Source organism: Hermetia illucens, chromosome 6, assembly GCF_905115235.1.
Source record: "Hermetia illucens chromosome 6, iHerIll2.2.curated.20191125, whole genome shotgun sequence".
Classification (NCBI taxonomy): domain Eukaryota; kingdom Metazoa; phylum Arthropoda; class Insecta; order Diptera; family Stratiomyidae; genus Hermetia; species Hermetia illucens.
Window position 1 is genome coordinate 66,850,794 of NC_051854.1, and position 9,113 is coordinate 66,859,906.

A 9,113-nucleotide genomic window follows, 5' to 3' on the forward strand; every position below is an offset into this window, starting at 1 on the left:
TGCCTTTCATAATCCGGCTGAAGAACTCACTAAGTTGCAGTGTTGGGTCCTAGCTTTTCGTTTTCTAGGGCTCAGGTGCAACGCCATCAGTTTTTATTGCTTTCTCGAGATCAGTGGCGCTGCCAGGTGGGATTGCTCCAAATGGCGACAGTGCTTCTGGAAATCGATGATGAACAAATTTTTCAATTGAAATCTGCTCGAAATATTCTCGCCATCTATCGGTCGAGGCCCGTCGACCGGTAAGCAAAGTACCGTTCTTGTAATTAATGCAACATAAGTGTTCGATATCCTGTGTGCGTTTGCGTCGGCTTTTAACAAGTCGACGCAGATCAAAATTTGAACCCTCGCCCCGAGGGTCCAGTTTATCCAAAAGATCTTTGTAGTGGACTCCGCGGATAAGATAAATCGCTTTCTTTGCTTCCCAATTGGATTCTTGTAAATTTGTTAAATGGCCAATAATTGATGAACTGCTTACATGGTTCGGTGACCCCGAAGGTTGTATGGCCCGTTTTATGGATCGTGTTTTTAAGTTGGTACCATTATTCTTTATCATTCGAAATGGTTGGTAATTGTGTGAGATCATTTTTGTCACAAACTCTTGAATATTTATTGCGCGGGGCGCCTGTGCATTTCTCACGCTGTTTTATCGGTGGCTTGATTTACAAGACATTGTTCCCCCTTCAGGTCCAACAGACTGTGAATAGGACGATCAGCTGATATAATGATGAGCCTCATCTGCCGGTCATGAAATCGCATGATTACTTTAGTGGCGGTACGAAACCCCTCAGAAATGACATTGTCAACTCCATATTGAGTCTGCGTTCTATGTCGCAGCTTTTGGCATCACACCATCGAAGGGCTCTTGCGAGTTCCTCGATCCTTCCAGTGAGGGCACCAATATTTAACGTGCGTTTTTATTGTAAGTTGCAATAGCAGAAAGAAAATCGATTATCTGTCCATTATAGCTCTATATACATTTATTACCCCCTATGTGCAAGGTATACGGGTTTCCTGCAGTTAATCTTTCGTTGGCGGTTATTTAGTTTACGGTGGAGGTAACAGAAACATCTATTTGATTTTGTTGCAAAGGCAGATACATCATTCTGTTTGTTTAATTAATACGTTTATTTGTTCGGAGTCATCTCATCATGGATAACTAATGCAGCTAGTGGCCATCGCCTGGTTGGTTTCTTATACTTTTAACTGCTCAGCGTCTAGGCAATGGTACGTCGGGGTCACCACTTTGTGGAACGTTACTCCTATCATATGTTCGCTTAGAACCGAAGTCGTGAGGGCAAACAACCGAACTGATTACGTTTTACTACAATCTCACGCTTTATTTTATTTAAAAATCAATTGTAACATATTCACAAATCACTTCATATGCAACTAGCTTTTGTTTGAAACTCGGTTTTATAACCTTAGCTGGTCGTCGGACAGGACTCGAGTGATGACAAAATATCATTCGGGTCCTGACAAAATATCATTCTTGACATTTGCCACCCCAGTTCCATGTCAGCTGGTTCTACGGCCATTGAATGCAGGCGCAGAGGCGAATTCACAATGGGGCTCAAATTCGTGCCTCCGATGTGCCGCCACAGTATCTACTCCGACTTCAGCTTTGCACTGCATAGTTGACAATATGGTAAAATGATGGCGTTATTTTGTCTTGCTATGTAAATATAGGTGCATAGGTAGCGCCCCATAACCTCTTGATTGGCTCACTATTTGATTGGCACAGCCCAGCATGCAATTCATCAGTCTCTGTCATATTGAAAGGTTGTCACTGTTTTCGCTTTTGAGGGTAAGCATCTCACTTGTTGTCCTTTTCGGTTTGTTTCTCATAAGAAGACCAATTGGCTGGGTGATAATGGATTTGTATATTTGTAGCGGATCATATGCTGGATTAGCTCTGAGCCGACTGTCATCTACGCGACGAGTGGCCTCCTGTCTTCCTTTCCTCTTCATGGGGGGTCAGGTGACATTGTGACTTTGCGGCGACCCACGCCAACCTAATTGTTCGGCTCCTGCCGCTTTAAACTTATGGGAGTGGGGACTCTAAATAAACGGGTGGACTGACGCCTTCCTGGGGAGTTTGGAGCACAAACAACTTTGGTCAATGCATGATTAAACTTATAATTTTGAATTCCTCGGGAACAAGAGTTGAGGTGATACATGAATTTAACAGGTCCATTTGAAATTGAATCCCAACTTAAGTTTGAATTTTTCTCAAAGATAACGTTGTTATAGTCTTTCGTTCTTAATTTTTATGAATGAACACTTTGTTTATCTCAATGTACAATAGTTACGTCAATTATATAATCGCATTTTTTTAAAAGGCTATCTTAAGTTAAATAAATAGAAAAAAAAATTATACAATACATACGAAACTAATAATAATTTTAACTTCCCACTTTTCGGCCGTTCATGCCGACGGTTTAATCTCGAGAGTCTACGTCCGCTGACATTTATTTGTCTCAGCCTCCTGTCAGGCCGTCAGCGGTGTCCGCGGCCGTTCAATGCGTCGGCAGAGCGAATTCACCACGGCGATGTGCTCGGAGTTTGCGCCTCCGATATGCCGCCACATTGCTTTTTCTTTTCTTAGAAACTTAATTCCAAGCTCCCATGGGTGTGTAACTTCTTCTTGTTTCCACATTCTTTAATGACATATACCTTGTCCCATGTGATGCTGTGTCTTTCCTGTATGATGTACCGCGCTATCATGGATTTCAGCGTGGTCCTTTTTCTTTTCTTCTTCCTGGTCGTTTCTCTCTTATACTTTCATCAGTTTACTGAAACCAGCCTTCTTGCAATCTGAGCACGTTACTTGATATATTCTGCTGGATTCGTGCTTTAATTTGCGGTAGTTGGGAGAGGATCACAGCCTGCTTTCAGGTTGGTGCATCCTACTCAATGGCATCATTTTGATATTCAGCCCTTTCATTGTTTTTTGAGCTTCAACGAAGCCGCAGGGTGTGTGATTCCTAGTCTTCTTTCAAGTTGTTGACGAGAGATGTCAGTGCCTGCATTTCTTGGAGTTTCGCCTTTTTGCTTATGAGACTTCTAATGGTGGGAAGCTACTTATATGCACTAATATCAAAACACAAAAGGAGTCCGTCAATTATTCTTTAATTTAAATGTTTCATGCTCGATATTCGACCGAGATCTTTACTCTTCTATCATCTTCTATTTTACTATATCACCGCGTATCTCCGATTGAGATCTTTTCTTATCTTATCTACTTTGAAGCGTAAAACTGGACAAGTGGAAGGGTTTCAAGCCAACCCTGTTTTCACACACACATATTCACCACACACATGTGTTATTGGAAGATCTTCTTCAAGATCCATTAGCAATTTTCTCATTTGTGTAGGATTGCATGCTATGGTAACAAGTTAGTACGTCTACTAATTGCGTGTTACCATGCTCGTCCTACACGTTTAACTAAACCTCTTCCACAACTTTTATGTAATTACATAATTTTCATCCGATTGCGCATTGATAATCAATGAGTTGGAGACACTTTAACATTATTGCCCTCTTGCCAAGGACGACATTTTCAACTTCTCGCAGTGCAATCGACGCTCGCTAGTAGTCTATTTATCTGATAACAAAACTTTCTCTCTGAAAATTCTCACGGATCGATAATGGTTCGATTCTCACGGCTCGATAAAGCCCCCCTTCCCCTCTTTCACCACTTATTAGTGTGTTACGAACGATTATTCTTATTTCTTTTTTAACAATGCACGTTTTTTTCTATGGGATATATATCACTCTTCGAGGATTGCTTCAAAAGTGAAAGTTCCGGTCCAGCTGTCAATTGATAAACCGATCTCGGTCCCACTAAACCTGGCCTTGTACTTTAAGGGAAATGAACCAGTTGTGGGAGTGTTTTAAAAATAAAGAAGAAAATTTAGTTAGTTGAAGTGGGTATTTACAAGAAAGAAGGACGGGAATTGCGAAATAAAGATGGATGGGGAAAATTAAAGGGGTATAAAAAAATGTGAGGATAAAGGGATTATTGCGCATTATCGAATGCATTATTTGGTCAAATTGATCCCGAAAAAGGCGAATGAAATCCTGCTTCCATCGTTGAGCCGCGGACGTTACATAGTCTTCAAAAAATGTTGAATTGGTTTTTGTTTCAAAGAAGCTTGCTGTGTGCGATCTAAAGAATTTTCTAACGTGTCGAAAGCAGTGAACATTTAATTCTCTATATTTCTTTATTTAGAGTTTAGTTTAATGAATGTTGTTAATCCTGCTGCGCCACATCACTCCGCCCCCAGATGAAACCTAGAGATTTCAGCGACCGGACTCGGAACTGCGTTTCCCATCATTCGGCGAAGCAAACGCGACGTTGCTTTGGAGCGCAAACGGGCTTCAGCCTGGATAAGGAGATAGCCATTTTGTGAAATGTTCTCCACGCTCGAGAACCTGATACGGGCCTTTGTATGGAGGCTGCAGCTGTCCAGACAGCATCCGTCCTTGTCTCTCAGCAGACCCAGCAATCCAGAATCTGTGAGACCCGATCTCTTGTCGAAGACCGGGTCACTTTAGAGCCTTGAGCCCTCCCCGTATACCAGCTCTGCGGGGCTAGCAGCAAATCCTTCTCGCCGGGTTGTCCGGAGGCCAAGTAGGACGAGAGGCAAGACTTGAGTCGAGGACGGGTCTTCGCGGGCCATAATGGCGGATTTCAGCGTGCGGTGCTAACGCTCTAGAATCCCATCGGATTGCGGGTGGTATGCAGTAGTCCGCTGGCGTTTGAAATCCAGAAGTTTGCCTAACTCCGAAAAAAAGGGTGGACTCAAATTGCATTTCCTGGTCAGTGATGTTCACTGCAGGAACACCAAAGCGAGGAATCCACTCTCGACAGAGGGCTTCGGCACAAGATTGCGCCGTAATCTCCTTCAGAGGTATTGCTCCAGGCTACCGCGTAAACCTGTCGATGATTGTGAGGCAATACTCGAAGCCGTGCGAGTCTGGCAAAGGGCCTACGATGTCGAGGTGTATTGTGTGGAATCGCTTGGTAGTGCGTTGTAATGGGTCCACTTCTTTTCTTACATGCTTGGTGACGTTACACTTCTGGCATGCGATGCACTCTCTGGCCCAGGAGCTGACGTCCTTATTCATGGAGGGCCAGAAGTATTTTTCGGTGACAAGTCGATTTGTCGTCCTGATGCCTGGATGTCGTGAACTGCGTGGAGCGCTTCCTTGCGAAAGGCGGCTGGAATGTATGACCGAGGTCCCTTTTCCGAGTCTTCGCAGCAGAGAGAGAGGTTCGAGCCCGAAATTTGTATTTGGGGTTGGATTTGAGTCATCCTCCTGCGCCTTTGCGATACCCGAGAAGTCGAGTGAGGCGGAGATGTTTACTTCGGAGACACGTGACAAAGCGTCAGCAACTATGTTGTCCTTGCTGAACACGCGCTGTATGTCGGACGTGAACTGGCTTATAAAGCTCAGGTGTCGAAGGTGGCGAAGGGACGCTTTGTCGGGCTTTTGTTTCAAAGCATACGTTAGAGGCTTATGGTCGGTGAACACTGTGAATGGCCTACCTTCTAGGGAGGAACGAACAGTTCTCGAGAGTAGGTGCTGTAGTTCCGTTGGGCGGGGTTCAACTGTTTAGAGAAGAAGCTCAACGGCTGGCAGACTTGATTCACCTTTTGGTGAAGAGCAGCGCCTACTGCGATGTCAGCGGCATTAACAAAAACGGCTAGTGGTGCATCTTGTTGACGAAATGCCAAGAGTGTAGTGTCAGCCAGTTGTTCTCGGGATTTGTCAAACGCGCGGACAACCTCTTCAGACCACACAATCTCTCGTGTGTCTCTTGTTTTGGGGCCAGACAAGTACGCGTTCAAAACGGACTGGTGTTGGGCTGCCTTGGGCAGGAAACCTCTTTCCTCCTTCACAGTTGTCGGACGCGGAAAGCTTGTGATCGCTTGTCTGGGTCGAGCTGTATTCCGTTAGGGGAAATGGAGTGTCCGAGAAATCTCATCTGTGTCTGGAGGAACTTGCATTTACCAACATTTAGGACTAAACTGGTCTCAAGGAGACGTTGAAAAATGCACTCAAGATGGACTAAGTGCTCAGATTCTGCGGACTCTCTCTATATTTCTTTATTTAGAGTTTAGTTTAATTTCAATCAACAATGGAATTGACGACGTAGCGAAAATTTAAACACGTTGTCTCCGACCTAGTTTAAACGGCACATTACCTCGAGTCATTTTTTCAAGACTCGTTCTTAGCGAAAACGGATTTTTCCACCGTTGGATTTCCCCTCTCGTGGGGAGTTCGAATACGCCATGCAGAGCACCGGTGGTGGTAGCTGTCCGTCGCATTAATAACATTCGAAATAAATTTCAAATGTTGTTAACGCTACGGCCGCACAAACACATTGCCTACATCATTTTTTAAAAAGAAATTTTGAAGTTTCTCTGATTATTTTCTAGTCTTGTTTGATGATACAGATGGTATGGGCTGTTTCGTCAACATGGTCTTCTTCATTTCCTTCGCGATATCTTTTTTTTTGGATCCTCCTATGGCCGCAATTATTTTTTTTTTCGGAAACACTGAAACTAACGTACTTTTTTTTGACACTCATTTCGATAGGAAACTATGGACGGACTGGCCAAAAAATGACTTATCTAACAGGGTAAACAATTCGCGGATCCTGAGGGTTCTAAGAATAAACATTACTTCGAATTAAAGAGAGAGGAGGTCGGTTCGTTTTGAATTATAGAGTGGTCCCACAACCTCTTTTCTGAAAAAAAAACTTCGGATTAACGAGTGGTCCCTACACAGAATTTGTTTGAATTACCAAAATTACGAGCTGGAAATTCGAATTATCGAGAGTTGACTGTATTTTTATTTATTTTGATTTTAGCGGATACAAATTCTAAATTTTCCTATAAACGCGGAGGGTAAAAAAACATTCAAAATGGTTGAAGTTCCCTGAGGACCTATTACCCTCATAAAGTACATAACAAAAGAAAATGCCTATAAAAAAACTACTTCATCGATCACTTTGATTTTTTTTTAAACACAGAAAACAATATGTTTGAGGAATATATGTTGAGTCGAAGGTATCGTGCTTTGGTCGAAATGTTCGTAAAATCGCTTCAAAAATTAAAAAGTTCCTCTGGGTTCTATTCACTCGTCGGAGGGTTAAAAATACAGCATTATTAATTACAAGTTCTGTTTATTCGGTCTCCTTGTGGGTACGTTTTCGCTATTTTGAGAGTTACTCTCTAGGACCGCTTGAAGGGCAGTACCGGCTATCCAAGTGTCAGCTATCTTCATAGTAAAGATGCTGAGCTTGTTTGTTGATCATGCAATTGTACATAGCGATCTATCGTCTAGACGTTTTGAGCGTTGGGATTTGTGATCGGTAGTCCGGTTACCTGTGGGAACCTTCCTGTTATATATTTTAATATTTCTTTAATGTTAGCTTGGCACGTGACACTGGTGAGAGAATGCAGCTAGATTTTCTGGGTATTTACCGCCGATATCGGGGTAAAAATTGACACTTCGTAGCAGGCTTGGTGTGGTATAGCTGATGTTGGATTGGCATATGATTTTTCTAATTTTTTACTGTTGAATATAGCTCTGATTTCATGGTTGATTACAAACAATCTCCGGAAGACTTTCTGGTCTCTGAATTTCTGTTTTTGTTTAATTTAATTATTTTCATCCCATCAAAGTAGTTTCATACAAACTATATATTTCAGAATATATACCCTCCAGCCAAAAAACATCTAAAACTGTTTATGCGAAGGGCGAGAAGTTAAACTAGAAGCGAACGGTTATAGGTACTGAGGCACTTTCTCATTAAATTAAGTAATAAAAAAAATATATTTCGGAATTCAATGACGATGGGCGAAAAGCAATAATCTAAAACTCAAAATTGTGCATTTTAGAAAATCAACATCACGATTGTGTACGCTACAATGTTTACTTGTAAATAATTATTTTTATACCACTCAATCCACAAGCAACTTTGAATGAAGAGTTTGATAAAAACGCATTCGTGTTTCGATTCGTGTGCATTGTATGCACTTTGTAATACATAATATACTATAAAATGAAAAAAAATAAAACAATCTGACTGAAGAAAAATAAAATGAAAAGAAAATTTTAGAAAAAAGATAATTGATACTATTGCTGCATTAAAGCAGTCCAGAATAAGTTAAATCGAGTACACACAAATATCTTCACAAATTTTGCTGACTATATTTTATTCTATTTCGATTATAGAAATATTCAGTCGAGTCGTATAGAATAGCCAATTTGAAATGAATTTAGTAAATTATATTCATATAGGCAAATCGTTTAAATATTCAATTTTGTTATGTAGTGAAAAATGCATGTTTTATTTGAGTTGCAGAGTTCGGTTGTCGGTAATCTTCCTGTGTATCATATTTTCGCGTCCCCATTAGCAACTACTTTGACTTTTTCATCAGAAATGATAAGTTTTCCTAATATAATAGGTAATTTAGCTGCATCCTTTAGTTCTATGTGTTCTACAGAAATGGTGAAAATATTTTATAATTGCAATTAAGGAAACAAAGTAAAAATAAAATAAAAAATTAACAACTTCAAGACATAATTATTTGTCGTGTTAAACATTTAAGTTAAGCTTAAAGAATTGTAAAGAAATGTACAGTATACATATGAGGAAGTCTAGCAGAAAAATGTAAGAATTATAAATTATTGTAGTGAAGCGAATTAAGGAAAAAAGCGTATTAATAAGTGAAAAACAATGCTTAGAACATAAATTTATGACCGTGGTAACATTAGCCAAGTAATTAGTATAGAGATTGTAAAGATTGTCTTTCTCTTTTTGTTTTGTAAAGTGTTCTCATTCTGAGTTTTAACTACATTTTGTTCATTATTTCTAGGATTCTTGTTTAAGAATAAAAAATTATTTTTTTCATCAATTTACGATGTTTGATTTTTTCGTCTTATGACTTTCTTTTTAGCATGGCCTTTGATTTTTGGATAGCATGTGAAATTAAGTGTTATGTAAGGTTTTGAGTGTGCAATTTCCATTTACGTTTTATTTCAAAGAAAAACTACATACATACCCATTACTGTTCAAAAGTTAGGAACAGGGAGAA

General features: G+C 40.4%; 1 protein-coding gene across 7 annotated transcripts in view; it reads left to right on the forward strand.

Moving 5' to 3' along the window:
- LOC119660202 (protein AF-10) overlaps positions 1–8,933 on the forward strand; it is a 77,531-nt gene extending 68,598 nt beyond the window's left edge. For all 7 annotated transcript variants that reach the window (XM_038068629.1, XM_038068632.1, XM_038068634.1 and 4 more), the window contains one exon: positions 7,725–8,933. The gene's annotated coding sequence lies outside the window, so the exon portion shown is untranslated. The remainder of the gene's footprint in view (positions 1–7,724) is intronic.
- Positions 8,934–9,113: the final 180 nt, after the last annotated feature.